Source organism: Tamandua tetradactyla, unplaced genomic scaffold (genome assembly GCF_023851605.1).
Source record: "Tamandua tetradactyla isolate mTamTet1 unplaced genomic scaffold, mTamTet1.pri scaffold_80_ctg1, whole genome shotgun sequence".
Taxonomy (NCBI): domain Eukaryota; kingdom Metazoa; phylum Chordata; class Mammalia; order Pilosa; family Myrmecophagidae; genus Tamandua; species Tamandua tetradactyla.
The window spans coordinates 104755-129965 of NW_027518404.1; the positions used below are offsets into that span (position 1 = coordinate 104755).

A 25211-nucleotide genomic window follows, 5' to 3' on the forward strand; every position below is an offset into this window, starting at 1 on the left:
GACTTTAGTAGAGGGAGGGGTTGTGTGGGGTCTTCAGCCGCTCAGTCTTGCCAACTGTGCCGCCTAGGCCATGACTTGACAGAGCCATAAAAACTGTGCAGACATTGGTTTCTTTCTTATTTACATGGATCTAGAGGTACCTACCAAATAGTCTCAGTTTTGCTTCTTGATCTGCAAAGGGTAAAATACTTTGTATTTGTCTCTTTACAGAAAAAGTTTTCCAATGCTTGTCAGTGGAGCGTGTTTTTAAATTCGCACATCCTGTACTGGCATTGCAGTGTTGGCTAAGAGAAAAGGAGGGAAAATGAGAACTTTATGGCTTTTCCTTAAGGGAAAATGGCCCAAGTGAGTTTTGAAACTTTGTCTTTCCCTCCCTATCTTGTGCCCAACCTAACCCCAAACAGGATAATAAAACCAACAATTGCCAGATATAGTCAAGAAGAGACTTGTATGCAATCAGACAATCGAATGCACCTCAGCTTCTGATGCATGCTTGACTTATGTGCTTTAAAAAAAAGTCTTTTTTTGGTTTCTTTCTTTCCCTCCATGTTTCTCTCTGATAACTATAGAGTGCCAGGGAAATCTGCATTTTTGGTACTCCATGGAAGCCTGAGATGAGATGATTCTTAGGTGTACATACGGCTTGAAGGGAAGAGCTGCACAGTAGATGAATCATGGCTGTCAAATCCAATTAGGCACATCTACAGTGACAAGGCGTGCCACTGATGCAGCTTCTCTCCAGGCCCAAATACTCAATACAGGATGGAGGCAGTTAATACAAGAAACACGGGAAGCAACGAAACAGAACCTTTGTGGTTCAGCCACCTCCACTTATGCCATGTTAACAGTAGATTCAGGATGGGGAAGCTGCTGTGCTCTTTCCTATGGAGGTTATGCTTTGGTGCCTCAGAATTACCAGGGAACCAGAAAATGGGACCATCAGAAAGCTCAGAACAGATATGTCATTCATTGCAGGAGAAACAATATTCTGGCTTTGAGATAGGTTTGTGAATGTCAACTTTTACATGAAACTCTACTGCTTAATTACATTGCTAGGTGAAACACATTTTCCATCCTCATGTCATTTTAATTGGCAAAGTAGAAATAAAAGATCTTTCTCTGAGGTTAATGAGTAAACATGACCTCCATTTTATTGGTGCTTAAAATTATCAGGTTGCAATCACAGCCCTGGATGGTGCAAGCTAAGGAGACAAAGACCTTATCAGCAGAGGCTGGGGTCTGGCAGTAGGCACTGACTCTCAGGTGGTGGGGAGCTGCAGGAAGCAGGCCACCCACCTTGGCTCCTACTCTGGCTGCAGCATCAGGTCAAGGATGTGTGTCTCAGTACCAGTTCAGCCAACATGATGAGATGATCTGCCTCATACTCGGGAAGCTTATGTTTCTGATCCACATGACTAATATGTCAGCCTTGATCTGTTTGTAATGAGTGCCCTGAATGATGTGTTGAGAAAGATTCTGAGGTCTGAAGTGCTTATACAGGGGAAGAGAGTACATTGACGGTTTATGTTAGGTGAGGGAGAAAAGGAGAGCAGCAGACTACATGTCACATGCACCATTTCAGGGACCAGCTCTCTTGGGTTCAGGTAACACTGGAATCTTGGCAGCACACACAGGCCAGACGACCCGAAAGCCACAAATGTCAGGTCCAATCAAGTCTCCAGACATGTTTGATTTGCATAGAATTTTTTTCTTTCCTTTTTACCCCCTCAATCCCTTTTCATGTTCTTTCTTATTCTTCCTGAAATCGACAAATATTCTTGTAAATTTTTTGGTTCATAGTTTCTTTTATATTTTTACATATGCATAATTTACAATTTACATGTGCTAATATGCACAGATATGAGCTACATGGTTTGATGACTTTTGACAAATGTAAATATTCATGTAACCAACACCTCTCTCAAGATATGGAAGTTTCCTCACCCTGGAGAGTTTCCTTGTGTTCCTTCCCAGTCTCCTTGCTGCTCCCAGACCAAAGTAACCACTGTTCTCATTTCTATCCCCATAGTTTAATTCTCACCACCATAATTTAGTTTTGCCTGTTCTTTAACATAATGTAGATGGGAAAACAAATGATGTACTATTTGATCTGACTTCTTTAGCTCAGCATGTTTTTGAGACGCATGTGTTGATGCCTGAGTTAGGGCTTCATGCCTTTCAGTTGCTCTGCTGTAATCTGTGGAAGGTGCGTACCATGATTCATTCATCCACCCATCTGCAGAGGGGCGCTGGGGTTGCCACTGGGCTGTGCTTTTAGGAGGAAAGCTGCTATGAGTATTCATATGCACGTTTTTGTTTAGCTGTATGTCTTCATTTCTCTGGGAGTGGAACTGCTGGGTCATGGGGCAAATCTATATTTAGCTTTTTAAGAAACTGCCAGATGAATTTTCCAAAGTGGTTACCCAGTTTATACTCCTGCCAGCAAGGTGTGAGCATCTGATTGCTTCCCATTCCCACCAAAGCATGCCATTGTTAGTCATTTTATTTTAGCCTTACTACTTATGGGTAGTGGTGTACTTATGGTTAGTGTCAGTGGGTAATTAAATTAAAAGAGTTAATTTTATTTAACTCTTGCCACAAATCTAAGAAATATCTCCACACTTCCTAACATGGCAGCTGAGATGCAGAGGTTACATTCCTCCCTTGAGGAGTGAGCAGGGGTTTGACTGACAGCATGGAGGGAGCTAGAGGATGGTTCCTACTTAATGTTCAAGCAGTTCTGTTGCCACCATCATTTGTGTGTTAAGAGGAAGAACCAAGCAGTCTGTGGGGTGCAGAGCCGGCACTGCATGAGGCCCACTCCATTCCACGTCCTGTGATGATGCCAGGAAAATCTCTAGAACAGGACGCCGGCCCTCCCAAAGGCAGTCCAGCCTGGTAATGAGGAGGGTGATAAAATTGCCCATTACTACACAGCGCAGCAACTGCACCCAAAGGGAGGTCACCCCACTTCACCAGGGGAGACAGAGGCCTGCCTGGTCAAGGGCAGCATAAGGTCAAAACAGTCTTTAAGGACCAGACAGGAAACCTTAAAGTAAGCGAGGAGTGTCAAGTATAAGGAAACAGGGAGCAATGGGACTGAGGAGGTCATTTTGCAGACTCCACCAGTCTCCCCATTTCCCAGCTGCAGGGACCCGAGCCCAGAGGATGTTAGTATTGTTCCCGGGTCACATGGCTAGGTAGGATCTGAATTCAGAGTGTGGACCAGAGTCCTTGTTTAGGATTGATGCCCATGCAACAGTGGGAGTTACCAAATCTTCTTGTTTCCTGGGAACTCAGAAGTGCAGATTTTTTAAAATATAGACTTTCACTATTATTATTTATCATCAATGGCTACCACTGTACCCTAATTCCAACCAGTGGGGAGGAGAAGTGGGGAGAGTTAGGGCCCACCCCTTGCTTCAAAGCAGTGATGTGCTGGGGGATGCTTAAGGACTGGCTCTCAGGGGGTAAGAGCTGACCACTCTCTTGCTAATTTTCATGGTGTAAATTCCTGCTCTGTGGCGAGTTTCAGGCCACTAACATCACATCATGGGGTGTGGACTTGGGAGGAGATGGTGCAGGGTAAGCAGATCTGAGCAGCCCGCATACTGCTGTGCTAAGAGCTCCGCTGGAAATTCCACTTACCGCATCTGCTCACGTCTCACTGGCCAAAGGTGGACACATGACCCCACCTCACTGCAGGGGGCTGGGAAATGCAGTCTTTGGTCCACATTCATTCTAACAACCATGTGCCCAAATAAAAATTAGGAGTATAATTAGGAGTATATTGAGTATAGAAGAAATGGAAGATGATTCTGTGAGATGTCTGTGGTGCAGAAGTTTAAAGCAAGAGTGTGCCATGATTAAAATGGAATTTCTGGGAGGTCCCCCCCAGCAGCAGTGTGGAGGAGGGGTGTAGGGGAGGCCATTTAGGAAGCTGACATTCCTGAAGAGGCATTGTCACTGCCTGAGCTAGGTCACTGCAGCTGGGCTAGAGAGGAGGGCCTGGGTTTGAGAGATTTAGAAAGTGGACTTTTTGAGTGGGGATCCTAGGAAGGTAAGGTTAAAGAGTGGAGGGGAAGGGACTCTTAAATTTCTGACCTTGGTGATGGTGGTATCATTGATTGAAATAAGAAAACTGGATGAAATAAGAAACTGGACCCAAACAGTTTTGAAAGCCTGCAGGGCAAACTTCATTAGATTTTAAAGTCTAAGAGTGATTTATTTTCAGTCTTGAGTAAGCAATAGTCAAACCCTTTCCAAAGGCCTACACAGAAGCCCACCTCTCTCTGAATGCAACCCTGGGGAACACTGGGGAGACCACATCCCTGTCAGCTCCACCCTCTCCAAGTGCTTGGACAGGTACACTTTCATGGCCCAAAGGTTTCTGACTTCAAGCCCCAGCCTCCATAGTTCAGTCTCTGAAATCATTTTCCTCCAATGCATCCCTTCCCTGCACTCCCCCAAGTCCTAACTGGCAGTGGCTTTTTTTTATACACATGCTGTGGTACTCTCAATTCCCTTCTGTGTAGTAGTTTTGGGTCATGCCCATTAGTCAGTCCCATGAATATTATTAGGTCCTTTTTCCAACAAGCTACTCACAGCTTCTGGAATGTATAGCAGGGGGCTTGCAATTTGGTTATCTTACAAATAGTATCAGTAGGCTTGAAACTGGGGACTTTGAATCTTTTCCGTTTCACCCCTGAAACTGTGAGGGAGCTACTGATAATTTGATCCCCTTTGTGACATGGATCACAAAGACCAAGCTGCCCTGGTGTCCACCAAAAATGAAATTTCTTCCTAATACAAGCCCACCTATAGATTTACCAAAGACTCCTGGTGGGCTTTTGAGATGAGGAGCCTTTAACCTCCTTAATTTTAAAATTCTTCAGGGATGTCCCCAATCCTTCTTTCTTTAAATCCAGACGCTCCTTTTTGAAATGATTTGGATTCCCACAGTGACAACATCCTGCTGAGTCTTTTGCCCTTCTTGCTCCTTTATCCCCTTTCTCCCAGACTGTTTCCCTATCTTGCTTTTGCCTGTCTCCTCCCTGCTTTATTTCTAATCCCTCTTGACCATGTGGTTGACTGTACTCAAGATCATTTTAACTTGTTTCTGCTTTCCTCTTCCCTCCTCACAGCTTACTATCATCAGTGGCTTGGCAGGGGAAGCTGTTCAGCCAAGTGAATTGTTTTTTGGCACTTGGCAGGAAGCCTGGGGAACACCCAGTCACCATTTGCACTGGTCCATTGGCCAGGCTCATAGCTGGCCCATCTCTGGCACTGGTCCACACCCCCAGAGGGACCAGTGGCTGTGCAGACCTGGGAGCCTGGGGGTGGGCCATGCATGGTGGAGGGGTTGGGGATTAGAGGAAGAAGTAGGGTGGGTGACAAGGCCATGCTCTCAGGACCTACTGACCTATGTTCAACTGCTGTTCACATGGAACCCTTTTCCACTTCAGCCATCAAAGTTTCATTTAAATATTTGCTACTACCACCAAGATCTGCACCTGTGATGGCTCCACCTGGCCCCCTGTCCTAGGTTTCAAAACTCACCACAGCTGCCCTCCTACTCCTCACAGTGTAGGGTCCTCTGGTAGCATCTGCAGGGTTGGGGGTTCCAGGTGACACCACAAGGGCCTATCCATCTCCCATCCCTCTTGTGCACATCCAACTGCTGGCAATGGCTAGGTATGGGCAGGATACTCCAATCCCATCCAGTTTTACAGCCAGCCCTGACACTGGGCAGTTTTGATCACCCTCCTCTCATATGCTTCCCACCTCCCTCTTATATAACACCTTAAAGCAGACAAACAACAAACATAAGCCTATGCCTGCAACAAAGAAATAATAGGTGATTCTGTATCTTAAATAAAATATAGAAGCAAAGAAATAAGTCTGATTGGGTCTTAAGGCCTTCCATCATCAGTAAAGTTGAATACAGCAAAACATCACAAATAAAATACACAGAGACTCTCTTAATAACTCTTCTACTGGTTTATTTCTCCACCTATCTGTTTTCTGGATCTTTTTCTGAATGTTAGCCCTAGACCCCTTTACAGCCTTGGGCAACAGGACTGCCAGGATCCATTCATGAATATCTTCTTACTTGGTCCTTCAACTTTTACAGTTAAGCAGAGGGAGTTTTAAGTTAATTCCTCAAAAAAAAGTAATCCAACAAGATTTTGCTGGAAAAGATGCATCTTCTGTTTAACTATGAATCGTTGTGTCTTTTTAATCATCCAACTTCCATTTGGCTCAGGCACTTGCCTAGATAAACTACAAAGCAGGCATCTTTTCTTCCACAATCAAATAATGCTCAGAATTAGTGGGCAGGTCTTGTTAGGAAAAATCATAACCCTCCTAGGAGTCCAATTCCTGCATTGACATTTTCATCAAGACTGAACTCCTATAGGAAAATGCTTCCACATCAGGATAGTTTTACTCCCCACATCAGGATAGTTTTACTCATCCACTTGCTTCATTCTTATTAGTAGCAAATCTGCAATTCCTGGATTTGGTGATTGGCTATATTATAGAGAAACCCCAACTCTTCATCAAGTGGTCACATACCACTTTGAAATAGTTCTATCGAACCAGACAAAACTACAAAATTAATAAAATATCAATAACTCTGGGTACCTACCTCAGCACCCTTTTAAGTACTAAAAATTACTGGATAGTTTAAGCTGCTTTTCTCCTGAGCCTATGCAAAGACTTTATTTAAATTCTGAGATTTGTGCATAACCAATTTTATCCCTTATATTGTGAGGCCTTAAAGATGTTGCATCAAGCCAATATTTATCTGCCCAAGATTTTGGCCAGAACACATCAGGCAGCACAATGCTTTCTTTCATTCAAATTACCATTCTTCTTTCCCTTGGCCTGCCAATGTTCCAACATTCTCCCAATGTGCTACTCAGGGGAATGTTCTTAGGGGATATTTTATAGGTACCCCTTCCCCTTTTCCCTGGTCAGCCAACTGCCTCTATGCATCTTCAGGAGTTTAGATTCCTTTCCCTCAGCACCTTTCACTTCATCCATCTCCAGTTCCTTTTCCTTGCAGAGGTGGTTTGGGACTCAGCACTTGTATTGTGCAACTCTGACACACACACTTCAACTCAGGCTAATCAGGATTCTTCCCACCCTCCGAGATAATACTTAATAGCCTTTTTCCTTACATTAGTCTGTGTACACTTTGAGGCCAATATCCCCCTTTTCTTCTTCACAATCAGTGGATTTAAGCTCTGGCCTTGGGTCCTTCTGGCTGCTAGAGGTGGGGTCCACTGGTGGAGTCTATGACCTCTTAATCAGCAGGGCATACCTCCCCTTTCTCCTCTTCAGGGCTCCCCCTCTGAAGCCTCAGATCCCAGACAAACCCCCAAATTGTTAGAAAGAAAACAATACTTGAAAGACAGTAAATGCTCACCCAATTGTGGAGAAACAAAGAATTTATTCACAATCTTGCAAGAACAGTGCCCATCCAAAAATGGTGACTGGCATGTCAAACAATAGAATGCCACAGGTATTGATAGCTTAAGTTTAGCACACTGACCTCTTACCTGTTTCTCCATTGATTGGATACTCCAGAAGTTACAGCCTATCCAGACAGTCTAACTAATTTGAACTTCCCACTGAAGGTTTACCCTTTTTTATGTTTTACACTTTAAAATTTATCTATTAATTAAAAAAATTAAGAACAAACAAAAACATTAACATATCATTCCATTCTACATATATAATCAGTAATTCTCAATATCATCACATAGTTGCATATTCATCATTTCTTAGGACATTTGTATCAATTCAGAAAAAGAAATAAAAAGACAACAGAAAAAGAAATAAAATGATAAAAGAGAGAGAAAAAAAATTATACATACCATACCCTGTACCCCTCCCTTTCATTGATCACTAGCATTTTAAACTAAATTTATTTTAACATTTGTTCCCCCTTTTATTTATTTTTATTCCATATGTTCTACTCATGTGTTGACATGGTAGACAAAAGGAGCATCAGATGCAAGGTTTTCACAATCACACAGCCACATTGTGAAAGCTATATCATTATTCAGTCATTCTCAAGAAACATGGCTACTGCAACACAGCTCTACATTTTAAGGCTGTTCCCTCCAGCCTCTCCACTACATCTCCACTACTAACAAGGTGATATCTACTTAATGCATAAGAATAACCTCCAGGATAACCTCTTCACTCTGTTTGAAATCTCTCAGCTATTGTAACATTCAACTTCTCAATTTCTTTATTTATCTTGTGACTAGATGTTCTGTCCATTGATGAGAGTGAGGAACTGAAGTCTCCAAATATAGTAGTAGATGTGTCTATTTCTCTTTTCAGTGTTTGCCACATGTATTTTGGAGCATTCTGGTTTGGTGCATGAATATCTATGATTGTTATGTGTTCATGCTGAATTGTTCCTGTCATTAGTATGTAGTATCCTTCTTTGTCTCTTTTAACTCTTTTACATTTGAAGTCCAATTTTTTGAATATTAGTTTAGCTACTCCTGTTCTTTTCTTGTTGTTATTTGCATGAAATGTCTTTTCCCAACCTTTCAATTTCAACCTATGTTTATCTTTGGGTCTAAGATGTGTTTCCTGTAGACAGCATGTAGATGGGTCCTGTTTTTAATCCATTCTTCCAGTCTATGTCTTTTGATTGGGGAGTTTAATCTATTAACATTTAGTGTTATTACTGTATGGGTTGTACTTTCTTCTAATATTTTACCTTCTGGATTTCTATGTCATATCTAATTTTCCTTCTTTTTACCTTTATTCTTATTCTTCCTTTCTACACTCTTCTGCACACCTCTCTATTTTGTCTTTTCATATCTGTCTCTAGTGCTCCCTTTAGTATTTCTTGCAGAGCTGGTTTCTTGGTCACAAATTCTCTCAGTGATTTTTTGTCTGAAAAGTATTTTAATTTCTCCATCATTTTTGAAGGACAATTTTGCTGGATATAGAATTATTGGTTGGCAGTTTTTCTCCTTTAGTAATTTAAATATATAATCCCACTGTCTTTTTGCCTCCATGGTTTCTGCTGAGAGATCTACAGATAGTGTTATTGGGCTTCCCTTGTCCGTGATGGATTGCTTTCCTCTTGCTGCTTTCAAGAGCCTCTCTTTCTCTTTGACCTCTGACATTCCAATTAGTAAGTGTCTTGGAGTATGTCTATTTGGATGTTTTCTCTTCAGGGTACACTGCACTTCTTGGATCTGTAATTTTAAGTCTTTCACAATAGTTGGGAAATTTTCAGTGTTAATTTGCTCCATTAGTTTTTCTCCTCCTTTTCCCTTCTCTTCTCTTCTGGGACACCCACAATACATATCTTCATGTGCTTCATATTATTCAAATTTCTGAGTCCCTGCTCACATTTTTCCATTTTTTCCCCTATAATTTCTGTTTTTGTTGGACTTCAGATGTTCCATCCTCCAGTTCATTAATCCTATCCTCTGGCTCTCAAAATCTACCATTTTAGCTTTCCATTGTTTTTTTTTCATCTCCTGTACCATGACTTTCATTCCCATAAGTTCTGTGATTTGTTTTTTTCAGACTTTCCATTTCTTCTTTCTGTTCATTCTTTGCCTTCTTCATATCCTCCCTCAATTCATTGATTTGGTTTTTGATGAGGTTTTCCATGTCTGTTTGTATATTCTGAATTAATTGCTTCAGCTCCTGTATCTTGTTTGAATTGTTGGTTTGTTCCTTTGACTGGGTCATATCTTCAACTTTCGTGGTGTGATTTGTTATTTTTGCTGGCATATAGACATTTAATTACCTTAATTAGTTTATTCTGGAGATTTCTTTCACTTCCTTTACCTAGGGTTTTCTTGATGGATGAATTTGTTGTCTATCTGTTCTTTGACATTGAGTCCAGCTTTTTCTGGACCTCTAGCTTAGGTTTTGTTTAACAGAGGAGAATTTTTCAGTCCTTATTTTCTTATTCCTTGCCCTGCTTGTATGGTGCCATTTTTCCCCCATCCTTAGGAGGGTCTACATAGGTATTACAGACCCCACCTTGGTTTTCTCAGCAAAATTCACCTCCTATTAGAGGGAATGAGTCACCTGCATCGGTTTTCCCTGAGAGTGACACCCAGCATGTTGAAAGACTTTCCTGTGAAATCTCTGGACTCTGTTTTTCTTATCCTGCCCAGTATGTGGCACTTTTCTGCCTGCAGGTCATACCAGCATAAAATGATGCAGTGCCTTTAACTTTGGCAGACTCTCTCTGCTGGGGGCATGGTGGAGACAGAGGAGAGTTTGTAGGCTGGTTTTAATGGCTTCAAATTACCAAGTTCTGGTGTCTGAATTCCTTGAGGGAAGGATTCCACCTGAGTTGGACTTCAGTCCTCCCCTGGGGAAGGCACAGGCTCCAGTCAAGCCCTGAAACGAGCTTGTTTCTGCCTATGCCTGGGGCAGTTGCAGCCTGAGAAGTTCTGCCTCTGAATCCAGAGGCAGTCAAGCCTTTGTAGAAACACAGCCACAAAAACATCTGTTACTTTTCTTTTTCTATTGGCCCAATGAGCGACCTCCACTTTGACCAGGTTCACCTGAGCTGGGGGCCTATTTTTAGTAGTCAGAATTTGTTATTTAATGCCACAATTGGTATTTGGTTGGGTTTAGACCCTGCTGCCATTAAAGTCTGTTTCCTTTCCCCTCTGGGAAGCAGTGTGGGGGATGAGAGCCAGCCACCATGGCTTAGGGAACTCATGGGTCTGCGGAGGCTTGTAGCTGATCCAGCTGTTCCAGGCTGGGTTATACTGTGTGTCTGGTCACTGATGTGTCTCCAGGAGCTGTTCTGTACTGTTTCTGGTTATTTAGTATTTAATCTGGAGGATGAACTAAAATGCAAACATTGCTAAGCTGCCATCTTGGCCCCTCCCTTATGTTTTACAGTTTTAATGAGCTTGGCCATTAAGGATTTGGCACCAGTTCTAAGCTTCTGTCAGAGACCCTCCCCTTTCCCTGCCTGCCATCATCTTTTGTAAAAGCTAAGCTTACTTGATTCTTACAATTATTATGAACTTTTAGTGTCCTATAAAGTTGGGTGTGCACAATGACATAGAAGTTTTCAAGATATAACCCAAAAGTTTCAAATCTCATTATAATAAGAAAACAATTTATCCATGTATGTGTGAAAGTTCATCCAATTATCTAGTTGACATCACTGAGGTTGAAGTGGGTGGATTTCAGATCCTTCTGTATGGATGCACTGAGGAGAGGGAAGTATCAGTCTGGGGATTTCCTGTTGGAATTCAACCAGTACCAGTTCAGGAGGAGGCTGTGGGAAGTTTCTGGTTGGAGTCATTTGTGCTTGCCAGTCTGTCAAGGACATGGTGGAAGTGTCTCAGTGACAGTTCAAATTGAAAGACATGAGATGAAATGCATAAGGAAACATTTTCCCACTGTATGGACAACTGGTAAAATTTGAAAATGATCTGTGGATTGGATCATTATATGGAAACTATTTTGTTGCCTAATTTGTGTTTTTGTGGTTACCTAGGGTAGTGTACCTGTTTTTAAGAAACATACACTGGTATATTTTGTGTTAAGGGGTAAATCACTAAGAACTTGAACAGACCAGGATTTCTTTACATTGTTATTACAACTTTATATATAATATATATATTCAATCATTACTTCAAAATATTTTAAGTACCATCACAATACCATGCCATTAAGGGAGAACAAGATTAAATCCCATTATACAGGCTAAACCCTAAACAAATCCACTTGAGTCAAGATTGTGATACTAAGTTAAAATTTAATTAAGGAGGTAGTGATTGAGTATAATATGAATGACTATTTTATGTTCAATGTTTTGAATGATGTGAAAACAGCACTATGTTTTGATTTAATTTTTGCATATGAGCTACTTCATCTGGGAACTCTGAAGACTGTCCTTTAGCCAAGGCTGAATGCTATGGAGAAATCACTTACTTGTCTCTAATTAAAACACTGAATAAAGGCTTTCCCACATAGACAACATTCCTAAGGTTTCCCTACAGTATGAGTTCTCATGTTTTCTAAGGTTAGAATAATGAGTGAAGACTTTCTGACATAAATGACATTCATATGTTTTCTCTCAAGCATGAGTTCTCTCATGTTTTTTCAGGTTAGGACATTTAGTGGAGGGTTTCCCACATAGATGGCTTTCATAAGGTTTCTGTGTGAGTTCTTTCATGTTTTCTCAGGTAAGCACATTCATTGAAGCTCTTACCACAATAGAAGACATTCATAGGGTTCCTCTCCAGTGTGAGTGCTCTCATGTCATGTAAGTTTAGAGTAATGGATGAAGACTTTACCACAGAGATAATATTCATAATGTTTCTATCCTATGTGTATTCTCTTGTGGTTTTTAAGGGCAGGACCTTGAGTGAAGGCCTTCCCACATAGATGGCACTTATATGGTTTCTCTCCTATGTAAGATTTTTCATGTTGTTTGAGGTTTGCACATTGAGTGAAGTCTTTTTCACAAAGATGGCATTCATAAGGTTTCTCTCTAGTATGAATTCTGTTATGTTTTCTGAGGTCAGAGTATTGAGTGAAGGCTTTACCACATAGATAACATACATAAGGTTTATCTCCACTGTGAGTTATCTCATGTTTTCTAAGGGAAGAATGTTGAGAGAAGGCTTTCCCACATAGATAACATTCATAGGGCTTTTCTCCAGTGTGAGTGTGCTCATGTCATTTAAAACCAGAATATTGAGTGAAGGCTTTATCATATCGATGACATACATAGGGTTTCTCTCCAGTGTGAATTCTCTCATGTTGTCTCAATTAAGAATATTTAGTAAGGACTTCCCACATAGATGATATTCGTAGGGTTTCTCTTCAATGTGAGCTCCATTGTAATGTGTATGGCCAGAATTTTGACAAAGGATTTCTCAGTTAGATTACATGCATATGATATACTTGTAGTGTGAAAGTGTTCTTGTTGTTTAAAAGATTATTGGTCACTAAGGGCTTTTACAAATAGGTTGCTGAAGATTTTCTTTCCTTGTGAGTTAATACATGATGAGTCACTTTGGAACTGTGCATACAATCTTCTGGCAATTCACTACATATAATGTCATTCTTTTGAGTATGAGATTTCTGCTTCTAGAAAGTACAGGAAAGACTGTAAGAGGATTTTCCATAAATATTCATTCATATACATATGAATTGTAAACTAGTCAATCAGTGACATTCTCCAATTAAAATATTTCCTACATTGCTTATGAATGATGTTATTCTCCAGTAGGTATAGAGATCAATACTTTTGTAGCTTCCCAGCTGCTAAACTATCCAATTGCTTTTTTTTTATTAATTAAAAAAAGAATTAACAAAACAATTAGAAATCATTCCAATCTACATGTACAATCAGTAATTCTTAATAACATCACATAGTTGCATATTCATCATTCCTTAGTACATTTGCATCGATTTAGAAAAAGAAATAAAAAGACAACAGAATAAGAATTAAAACAATAATAGAAAGAAAGAAAAAAAACAAAAACAAAAACAAGAAACCTATACCTCACATGCAGCTTCATTCAGTGTTTTAACATAATTGCATTACAATTGGGTAGTATTGTGCTGTCCATTTCTGAGTTTTTATATCCAGTCCCGTTGTACAGTCTGTATCCCTTCAGCTCCAATTATCCCTTCTCTTTTTTTTTTTAATTAACGGAAAAAAAGAAATTAACCCAACATTTAGAGATCATACCATTCTACATATGCAATCATTAATTCTTAACATCATCACATAGATGCATGATCATCATTTCTTAGTACATATGCATTGGTTTAGAAGAACTAGCAACATAACTGAAAAAGATATAGAATGTTAATATAGAGAAAAAAATAAAAGTAATAATAGTAAAATCAAAACAAAACAAAACAAAAACCTATAGCTCAGATGCAGTTTCATTCACTGTTTTAACATGATTACTTTACAATTAGGTATTATTGTGCTGTCCATTTTTGAGTTTTGTATCTAGTCCTGTTACACCGTCTGTATCCCTTCAACTCCAATGGGCCATTATCTTACCCTGTTTCTACCTCCTGCTGGACTCTGTTATCAAGGACATATTCCAAATTTATTCTCAAATGTCTGTTCACATCAGTGGGACCATACAGTATTTGTCCTTTAGTTTTTGGCTAGACTCACTCAGCATAATGTTCTCTAGGTCCATCCATGTTATTACATGCTTCATAAGTTTATCCTGTCTTAAAGCTGCATAGTATTCCATCATATGTATATACCACAGTTTGTTTAGCCACTCTTCTGTTGATGGAGATTTTGGCTGTTTCCATCTCTTTGCAATTGTAAATAACGCTGCTATAAACATTGGTGTGCAAATGTCCGTTTGTGTCTTTGCCCTTAAGTCCTTTGAGTATATTCCCAGCATTGGTATTGCTGGGTCATATGGCAATTCTATATTCAGCTTTTTGAGGAACCGCCAAACTGCCTTCCACAGTGGTTGCACCATTTGACATTCCCACCAACAGTGGATAAGTGTGCCTCTTTCTCCGCATCCTCTCCAGCACTTGTCAATTTCTGTTTTGTTGATAATGGCCATTCTGGTGGGTGTGAGATGATATCTCATTGTGGTTTTGATTTGCATTTCTCTAATGGCCAGGGACATTGAGCATCTCTTCATGTGCCTTTTGGCCATTTGTATTTCCTCTTCTGATAGGTGTCTGTTCAAGTCTTTTTCCCATTTTGTAATTGGGTTGGCTGTCTTTTTGTTGTTGAGATGAACAATCTCTTTATAAATTCTGGATACTAGACCTTTATCTGATATATCATTTCCAAATATTGTCTCCCATTGTGAAGGCTGTCTTTCTACTTTCTTGATGAAGTTCTTTGATGCACAAAAGTGTTTAATTTTGAGGAGTTCCCATTTATTTATTTCCTTCTTCAGTGCTCTTGCTTAGGTTTAAGGTCCATAAAACTGCCTCCAGTTGTAAGATCCATAAGATATCTCCCAACATTTTCCTCTAACTGTTTTATGGTCTTAGACCTAATGTTTAGATCTTTGATCCATTTTGAGTTAACTTTTGTATAGGGTGTGAGAGATGGGTCTTCTTTCATTCTTTTGCATATGGATATCCAGTTCTCTAGGCACCATTTATTGAAGAGACTGCTCTGTCCCAGGTGAGTTGGCTTGACTGCCTTATCAAAGATCAAATGTCCATAGATGAGAGGGTCTGTATCTGAGCACTCTATTCGATTCCATTGGTCGATATATCTATCTTTATGCCAATACCATGCTGTTTTGACCACTGTGGCTTCATAATATGCCTTAAAGTCAGGCAGCGCGAGACCTCCAGCTTCGTTTTTTTTCCTCAAGATGTTTTTAGCAATTCGGGGCACCCTGCCCTTCCAGATAAATTTGCTTATTGGTTTTTCTCTTTCTGAAAAATAAGTTGTTGGGATTTTGATTGGTATTGCATTGAATCTGTAGATCAATTTAGGTAGGATTGACATCTTAACTATATTTAGTCTTCCAATCCATGAACACGGTATGCCCTTCCATCTATTTAGGTCTTCTGTGATTTCTTTTAGCAGTTTTTTGTAGTTTTCTTTATATAGGTTTTTTTGTTCTTTAGTTAAATTTATTCCTAGGTATTTTATTCTTTTAGTTGCAATTGTAAATGGGATTCGTTTCTTGATTTCCCCCTCAGCTTGTTCATTACTAGTGTATAGAAACGCTACAGATTTTTGAATGTTGATCTTGTAACCTGCTACTTTGCTGTACTCATTTATTAGCTCTCGTAGTTTTGTTGTGGATTTTTCTGGGTTTTCGACGTATAGTATCATATCGTCTGCAAACAGTGATAGTTTTACTTCTTCCTTTCCAATTTTGATGCCTTGTGTTTCTTTTTCTTGTCTAATTGCTCTGGCTAGAACCTCCAACACAATGTTGAATAATAGTGGTGATAGTGGACATCCTTGTCTTGTTCCTGATCTTAGGGGGAAAGTTTTCAATTTTTCCCCATTGAGGATGATATTAGCTGTGGGTTTTTCATATATTCCCTCTATCATTTTAAGGAAGTTCCCTTGTATTCCTATCTTTTGAAGTGTTTTCAGCAGGAAAGGATGTTGAATCATGTCAAATGCCTTCTCTGCATCAATTGAGATGATCATGTGATTTTTCTGCTTTGATTTGTTGATATGGTGTATTACATTAATTGATTTTCTTATGTTGAACCATCCTTGCATACCTGGGATGAATCCTACTTGGTCATGATGTATAATTCTTTTAATGTGTTGTTGGATACGATTTGCTAGAATTTTATTGAGGATTTTTGCATCTGTATTCATTAGAGAGATTGGTCTGTAGTTTTCTTTTTTTGTAATATCTTTGCCTGGTTTTGGTATGAGGGTGATGTTGGCTTCATAGAATGGATTAGGCAGTTTTCCCTCCACTTCGATTTTTTTGAAGAATTTGAGGAGAATTGGTACTAATTCTTTCTGGAACGTTTGGTAGAATTCACATGTGAAGCCATCTGGTCCTGGACTTTTCTTTTTAGGAAGCTTTTGAATGACTAATTCAATTTCTTTACTTGTGATTGGTTTGTTGAGGTCATCTATGTCTTCTTTTTTTTTTTTTATTCAAAATTTTTTTTTATTAATTAAAAAAATTAACTAACACAACAATAGAAATCAATCCATTCTACATATGCAATCAGTAATTCTTAATATCATCACATAGGTGTATGGTCATCATTTCTCAGTACATATGCATCGATTTAGAGAAAGAAATAGCACTACAACAGAAAAAGAAATAAAGTGATAACACAGAGAGAAAACACAAATAAAAATAAAAAGTACAAAAATATATAAGAGAAAAAAAACAAAATAAACAAAAAAAAACTATAGATCAGATGCAGCTTCATTCAGCGTTCCAAGATAATTACATTACAATTAGGCAGTATTGTGCTGACCATTTCTTTTTTTTAGACGTCATACCATTCTACATATGCAATCAGTAATTCTTAACATCATCACATAGATGCATGATCATCGTTTCTTAGTACATTTGCATCAGTTTAGAAGAACTAGCATTATAACAGAAAAAGATATAGAATGTTAATATAGAGAAAAAAATAAAAGTAATAATAATAAGAACAAAACAAACAAAACAAAACAAAACAAAAACCTATAGCTCGGATGCAGCTTCTTTCAGTATTTTAACATGATTACTTTACAATTAGGTATTATTGTACTGTCCATTTTTGAGTTTTTGTATCTAGTCCTATTGCACCGTCTGTATTCCATCAGCTCCGATTACCCATTATCTTACCCTGTTTCTAACTCCTGCTGAACTCTGTTACCAATGACATATTCCAAGTTTATTCTCGAGTGTCGATTCACATCATTGGGACCATACAGTATTTGTCTTTTAGCTTTTGGCTAGACTCACTCAGCATAATGTTTTCTAGGTCCATCCATGTTATTACATGCTTCATAAGTTTATCCTGTCTTAACGCTGCATAATATTCCATCGTACGTATATACCACAGTTTGTTTAGCCACTCGTCTGTTGATGGACATTTTGGCTGTTTCCATCTCTTTGCAATTGTAAATAACGCTGCTATAAACATTGGTGTGCAAATGTCTGTTTGAGTTTTTGCCCTTAATTCCTTTGAGTAGATTCCCAGCAATGGTATTGCTGGATCGTATGGCAATTCTATATTCAGCTTTTTGAGGAACCGCCAAACTGCTTTCCACAGTGGTTGCACCATTTGACATTCCCACCAACAGTGGATAAGTGTGCCTCTTTCTCCGCATCCTCTCCAGCACTTGTCATTTTCTGTTTTGTTGATAATGGCCATTCTGGTGGGTGTGAGATGATATCTCATTGTGGTTTTGATTTGCATTTCTCTAATGGCCAGGGACATTGAGCATCTCTTCATGTGTCTTTTGGCCATTTGTATTTCCTCCTCTGAGAGGTGTCTATTCAAGTCTTTTTCCCATTTTGTAATTGGGTTGGCTATCTTTTTGTTGTTGAGTTGAACAATCTCATTATAAATTCTGGATACTAGACCTTTATCTGATATGTCGTTTCCAAATATTGATTCCCATTGTGTAGGCTGTCTTTCTACTTTCTTGATGAAGTTCTTTGATGCACAAAAGTGTTTAATTTTGAGGAGTTCCCATTTATTTATTTCCTTCTTCAGTGCTCTTGCTTTAGGTGTAAGGTCCATAAAACCGCCTCCAATTGTAAGATTCATAAGATATCTCCCAACATTTTCCTCTAACTGTTCTATGGTCTTAGACCTAATGTTTAGATCTTTGATCCATTTTGAGTTAACTTTTGTATAGGGTGTGAGATATGGGTCTTCTTTCATTCTTTTGCATATGGATATCCAGTTCTCTAGGCACCATTTATTGAAGAGACTGTTCTGTCCCAGGTGAGTTGGCTTGACTCCCTTATCAAAGATCAAATGACCATAGATGAGAGGGTCTATATCTGAGCACTCTATTCGATTCCATTGGTCGATATATCTATCTTTATGCCAATACCATGCTGTTTTGACCACTGTGGCTTCATAATATGCCTTAAAGTCTGGTAGCGCAAGACCTCCAGCTTCGTTTTTTTTCCTCAAGGTGTTTTTAGCAATTCGGGGCTCCCTGCCCTTCCAGATAAATTTGCTTATTGGTTTTTCTCTTTCTGAAAAATAAGTTGTTGGGATTTTGATTGGTATTGCATTGAATCTGTAAATCAATTTAGGTAGGATTGACATCTTAACTATATTTAGTCTTCCAATCCATGAACACGGTATGCCCTTCCATCTGTTTAGGTCTTCTGTGATTTCTTTTAGCAGTTTTTTGTAGTTTTCTTTGTATAGGTCTTTTGTCTCTTTAGTTAAATTTATTCCTAGGTATTTTATTCTTTTAGTTGCAATTGTAAATGGGATTCGTTTCTTGATTTCCCCCTCTGCTTGTTCATTGCTAGTGTATAGAAATGCTACAGATTTTTGAATGTTGATCTTGTAACCTGCTACTTTGCTGTACTCATTTATTAGCTCTAGTAGTTTTGTTGTGGATTTTTCCGGGTTTTCGACGTATAGTATCATATCATCTGCAAACAGTGATAGTTTTACTTCTTCCTTTCCAATTTTGATGCCTTGTATTTCTTTTTCTTGTCTAATTGCTCTGGCTAGAACCTCCAACACAATGTTGAATAATAGTGGTGATAGTGGACATCCTTGTCTTGTTCCTGATCTTAGGGGGAAAGTTTTCAATTTTTCCCCATGGAGGATGATATTAGCTGTGGGTTTTTCATATATTCCCTCTATCATTTTAAGGAAGTTCCCTTGTATTCCTATCTTTTGAAGTGTTTTCAACAGGAAAGGATGTTGAATCTTGTCGAATGCCTTCTCTGCATCAATTGAGATGATCATGTGATTTTTCTGCTTTGATTTGTTGATATGGTGTATTACATTAATTGATTTTCTTATGTTGAACCATCCTTGCATACCTGGGATGAATCCTACTTGGTCATGATGTATAATTCTTTTAATTTGCTGTTGGATACGATTTGCTAGAATTTTATTGAGGATTTTTGCATCTGTATTCATTAGAGAGATTGGTCTGTAGTTTTCTTTTTTTGTAATATCTTTGCCTGGTTTTGGTATGAGGGTGATGTTGGCTTCATAGAATGAATTAGGTAGTTTTCCCGCCACTTTGATTTTTTTGAAGAGTTTGAAGAGAATTGGTACTAATTCTTTCTGGAACGTTTGGTAGAATTCACATGTGAAGCCATCTGGTCCTGGACTTTTCTTTTTAGGAAGCTTTTGAATGACTAATTCAATTTCTTTACTTGTGATTGGTTTGTTGAGGTCATCTATGTCTTCTTGAGTCAAAGTTGGTTGTTCATGTCTTTCCAGGAACCCGTCCATTTCCTCTAAATTGTTGTATTTATTAGCGTAAAGTTGTTCATAGTATCCTGTTATTACCTCCTTTATTTCTGTGAGGTCAGTAGTTATGTCTCCTCTTCCATTTCTGATCTTATTTATTTGCATCCTCTCTCTTCTTCTTTTTGTCAATCTTGCTAAGGGCCCATCAATCTTATTGATTTTCTCATAGAACCAACTTCTGGCCTTATTGATTTTCTCTATTGTTTTCATGTTTTCAATTTCATTTATTTGTGCTCTAATCTTTGTTATTTCTTTCCTTTTGCTTGCTTTGGGGTTAGCTTGCTGTTCTTTCTCCAGTTCTTCCAAATGGATAGTTAATTCCTGAATTTTTGCCTTTTCTTCTTTTCTGATATAGGCATTTAGAGCAATACATTTCCCTCTTAGCACTGCCTTTGCTGCGTCCCATAAGTTTTGATATGTTGCGTTTTCATTTTCATTCGCCTCGAGGTATTTTCTAATTTCCCTTGCAATTTCTTCTTTGACCCAGTCGTTGTTTAGGAGTGTGTTGTTGAGCCTCCACGTATTTGTGAATTTTCTGGTACTCTGCCTATTATTGATTTCCAACATCATTCCTTTATGGTCCGAGAAAGTGTTGTGTAAGATTTCAATCTTTTTAAATTTGGTAAGACTTGCTTTGTGACCCAGCATGTGGTCTATCTTTGAGAATGATCCATGAGCACTTGAGAAAAAGGTGTATCCTGCTGTTGTGGGATGTAATGTCCTATAAATGTCTATTAAGTCTAGTTCATTTATAGTAATATTCAGATTCTCTATTTCTTTGTTGATCCTCTGTCTAGATGTTCTGTCCCTTGATGAGAGTGGTGAGTTGAAGTCTCCAACTATTATGGTATATGAGTCTATTTCCCTTTTCAATGTTTGCAGTATATTCCTCACGTATTTTGGGGCATTCTGATTCGGTGCGTAAATATTTATGATTGTTATGTCTTCTTGTTTAATTGTTCCTTTTATTAGTATATAGTGTCCTTCTTTGTCTCTTTTAACTGTTTTACATTTGAAGTCTAATTTGTTGGATATTAGTATAGCCACTCCTGCTCTTTTCTGGTTGTTATTTGCATGAAATATCTTTTCCCAACCTTTCACTTTCAACCTATGTTTATCTTTGGGTCTAAGATGTGTTTCCTGTAGACAGCATATCGAAGGATCCTGTTTTTTAATCCATTCTACCAATCTATGTCTTTTGATTGGGGAATTCAGTCCATTGACATTTAGTGTTATTACTGTTTGGATAATATTTTCCTCTAACATTTTGCCTTTTGTATTATATATATCATATCTGATTTTCCTTCTTTCTACACTCTTTTCCATATGTCTCTGTTCTGTCTCTTTGTATCTGACTCTAGTGCTCCCTTTAGTATTTCTTGCAGAGCTGGTCTCTTGGTCACAAATTCTTTCAGTGACTTTTTGTCTGAGAATGTTTTAATTTCTCCCTCATTTTTGAAGGATAATTTTGCTGGATATAGGAGTCTTGGTTGGCAGTTTTTCTCTTTTTGTATTTTAAATATATCATCCCACTGTCTTCTAGCTTCCATGGTTTCTGCTGAGAAATCTACACAAAATCTTATTGGGTTTCCCTTGTATGTAATGGATTGTTTTTCTCTTGCTGCTTTCAAGATCTTCTCTTTCTCTTTGCCCTCTGACATTCTAACTAGTACGTGTCTTGGAGAACTCCTATTTGGGTCTAATCTCTTTGGGGTGCGCTGCACTTCTTGGATCTGTAATTTTAGGTCTTTCATAAGAGTTGGGAAATTTTCAGTGATAATTTCTTCCATTAGTTTTTCTCCTCCTTTTCCCTTCTCTTCTCCTTCTGGGACACCCACAACACGTATATTTGTGCGGTTCATATTGTCCTTGAGTTCCCTGATACCCTGTTCAAATTTTTCCATTCTTTTCCCTATAGTTTCTGTTTCTTTTTGGAATTCAGATGTTCCACCCTCCAAATCACTAATTCTATCTTCTGTCTCTTTAAATCTATCATTGTAGCTATCCATTATTTTTTCTATGTTTGCTACTTTATCCTTCACTTCCATAAGTTCTGCGATTTGTTTTTTCAGTTTTTCTATTTCTTCTTTATGTTCAGCCCATGTCCTCTTCATGTCCTCCCTTAATTTATCGATTTCATTTTTGAAGAGGTTTTCCATTTCTGTTCGTATATTCAGCATTAGTTGTCTCAGCTCTTGTGTCTCATTTGAGCTATTGGTTTGTTCCTTTGACTGGGCCATATTCTCAATCTTTTGAGCGTGGACAGTTATCTTCTGCTGCTGGCGTCTGGGCATTTATTCAGATTTCTCTTGGTGTTGGACCCAGCAAGGTTGTAATATTTTTCTGTGAAATCTCTGGGTTCTGTTTTTCTTATCCTGCCCAGTAGGTGGCGCTCGTGGCACCCGTTTGTCTGCGGGTCCCACCAGTAAAAGGTGCTGTGGGACCTTAAACTTTGGAAAACTCTCGCCGTCCTGGGGGTTCGCTAGCCGAAACGGCTTGAGTCGGCGCGGGGTCCGAACGCAGGGAGGGTTGCTGGTCGCCGCAGCCAGGGAAAGAGCCCGTCCGAATTTCCTAGTCGGCCCTGGGCAACAAGCATGGCGGGAGGGCGCCAGCGGCAGCGGCCCGCCCGAGAGAGTGCACGTTCCCCGGGAGTCACGGGTTTGGAAGGAGCCTCCCCCACCTGTCACCGTTCTCCGCGGCCTGGGGGTTTCCGATCCAATTCTCTCAGTTGGTCCGGGGGCTGCGCGTGGTGTGGGCGCCAGCCGTCTTTGTTTCAGGGGACCGCCTCTCCAATTCTCCCAGCCGGCCCGGGAAGGGGGAAGGGAGTAACTCCGGCCGCTTGCCACCCCGCCCGGTAAGGCCCGCGTGCCTCGGCGATCTCACCCGAGCTGCTTCTCTCAGCCAGCCAGCCGTTCCAGGATGGGGTACGCTGTCTTTTTTATCTCTGTTGTGGCTTTGGGCGCTTTCTGTATTGTTTCTACTCCCCTAGTAGGTGTCCTGGAGAAGAAACTAAGATCCGCGTGTCTTACTAAGCCGCCATCTTCCAGGAAGTCCCAAGACCTGCATTTAAAACCAGCACCAATGTGATTCTGCTTCCTCCTCCTCCTCCTCCTCCTCGCTGTCCTCCTCCTGGACCGGGGTGACTAAGTCGTCTTTCCCTGGCTACGGACAGCTGATGGCCCCCGAGTATTTCGACAGCTATCAGAGGGCTCAACTCATGGCCCTCCTGTCGCAGGTGAGCCCGGGCCTTGCTCCGCTGCCCCGCAAGCCAAGCAGCCGCGACGTGGGCGTGCAGGTGAACCCGCGCCACGACGCCTCGGTGCAGTGTTCGCTGGGGCGGCGCACGCTGCAGCGCAGGGCCCAGGATCCCGGCGCCCGGGTTGGCCCCGGCGCCGAGGGCGCGGGCGGCAGCGGCTCCGCCTCCCCGCAGACGGCCGGTGGGGTCCTAGATCAGGGCAGCCCGCTGAGCGGCGCCCCGCGGCCCGTGCGCTTCCCGCGCACGGTCGCCGTGTACTCCCCGGTGGCCGCCCACCGTCTCACCACCTTCCTGGAGGGGGCCGAGGGCGCGGCGGGCGGGCAGAGGCCCGGGGCGCCGGCGGGAGAGCTGGAGCTGCCCGGAAGATCTCAGGGTCTGGAGGAAAGAGAGGCGCCGCCGAAGAAGGCGCCCCAGGGGCCGCGGTCCGAGAAGGGCCACGACGCGGCGGCCGCCGTGGGGGCTAGCTGGGAGCAGTCTGCACCAGAACCCGGGCTGCCGCAGCGGGAAGCCTCGGGAGGCGTGGTGGGATCTACGCGGACAAGCCCGAAGCAGTCCCCACCGGCGGAAAAGGCCAAGGCCCGCGAAGACGCGTCCGGTATGGGAGAGAGGCCGTCGCCGCGGGGCTCTGAGCTCAGCAAGGAGCGCTTGCGCTTCCAGGTGAGACCCGGGCAGGTCAAGGGGAGGCGGCCAGGGCAGCCCCGAGAGAGTCCACATTTTGCTTTTTAATGATTGGCATTAACTTTTTAAATGATGGTAGGGTTAAATATTGAATAATTAAGTGTAATTAAGCTTAGTGTTCAGGTACTTTTTATCTTTGATACAACCCTTCACCTGGTCAGTAATTGTATATTACTTGATAGTCAAATTGAGCTTTGTTATTAAATGCTGTCTGACATATGTATGGAAGTGCTGTCTGTATTTTTATGACAATTTCACATTATTTGGATGCTTACATAGTTGAGCATTTTTATTTGTCATGAGACACAATTGGAAGGGAACCGTCATTAAGTGTATATAATATCTCATATTTTTCTCAATCAATCCAATCCTTTCTCTCTCCCACACATATCTTAAATCAGCATAGATATTTTGATAATATGCCATTAATAGTACCAAATTTGGATAGATTTATAAATTATGACATGCAAAATAATTTGGTCCTACTAGTGCTTTGGTGTCTAATGCATGGCATTTGCATAATTGGTTGATTCTCACACAGAACTTCTTTTTCAGAGCCATGTTGGTTCTGATGAATATATGTGTTAAATATGGCTTTAATTTACATATCCATTTCAAGATTAGTTAGAAAAATATATATGTATACAAATTGTTCATTGAAAGATTGTAATCTTGAAGTCATTCCCAAATGGAAAAATTGGGAATTTGTCCCAAGAACCAGAATGATGTTGTTTGTTGTGTCTCCCTCATTTAATGTCTTTGGGTCTTAGAGTCAGATGTGTTGTGGTAAGTTTCCCAGCACACTTTTTGCTGGGAAATTTTGCTTGATTTTTTTTTACTTTCAGCCATTTAAGTGGTTTCAATAATAAAATTTAAAATGTTTCATAATGTTTTAAAAAATGAGTGGACTGTAACAACTCTTCTAGGGCTACTATAATAGTGAAATAGAAATGGAGTGGCATAAAACAAAAAAAACATTTTGCTGCACATGTTTGGAGGCTATAAGTCTGAAAGCAAGGTGTCAATAGGGCTATGCTCCCCTGGAGAAAGAATTTGTTCCATGCATCTTCTAGCTTCTGGTGATGGCTAGCCAGAAGTCCATGACATTCTCTGCTTCAGTTGTCACATGGGGTTCTACATTCTGGTTGCCTGTGTCCAAATTTCCTTTTCATGTAAGAACACCTCTCATAGGATTAAGAGCACACATTCCAATACGACCTGATTTAACTTCCCTAATTCCAACTGTCATGATCCTATTTCCAAATTTTACCATATCCTGAGGTACTGAAGAGTAGTATTTCAACATATCTTTTGGAGGAACATATTCAATCCATCAGAAAGA

At 40.2% G+C, this 25211-nt stretch overlaps 1 pseudogene; it reads left to right on the top strand.

The window, feature by feature from the left end:
* The first annotated feature begins 336 nt into the window (after window positions 1–336).
* Window positions 337–23917, top strand: LOC143673291 (zygote arrest protein 1 pseudogene; annotated as a pseudogene).
* The last annotated feature ends 1294 nt before the right edge of the window (window positions 23918–25211 follow it).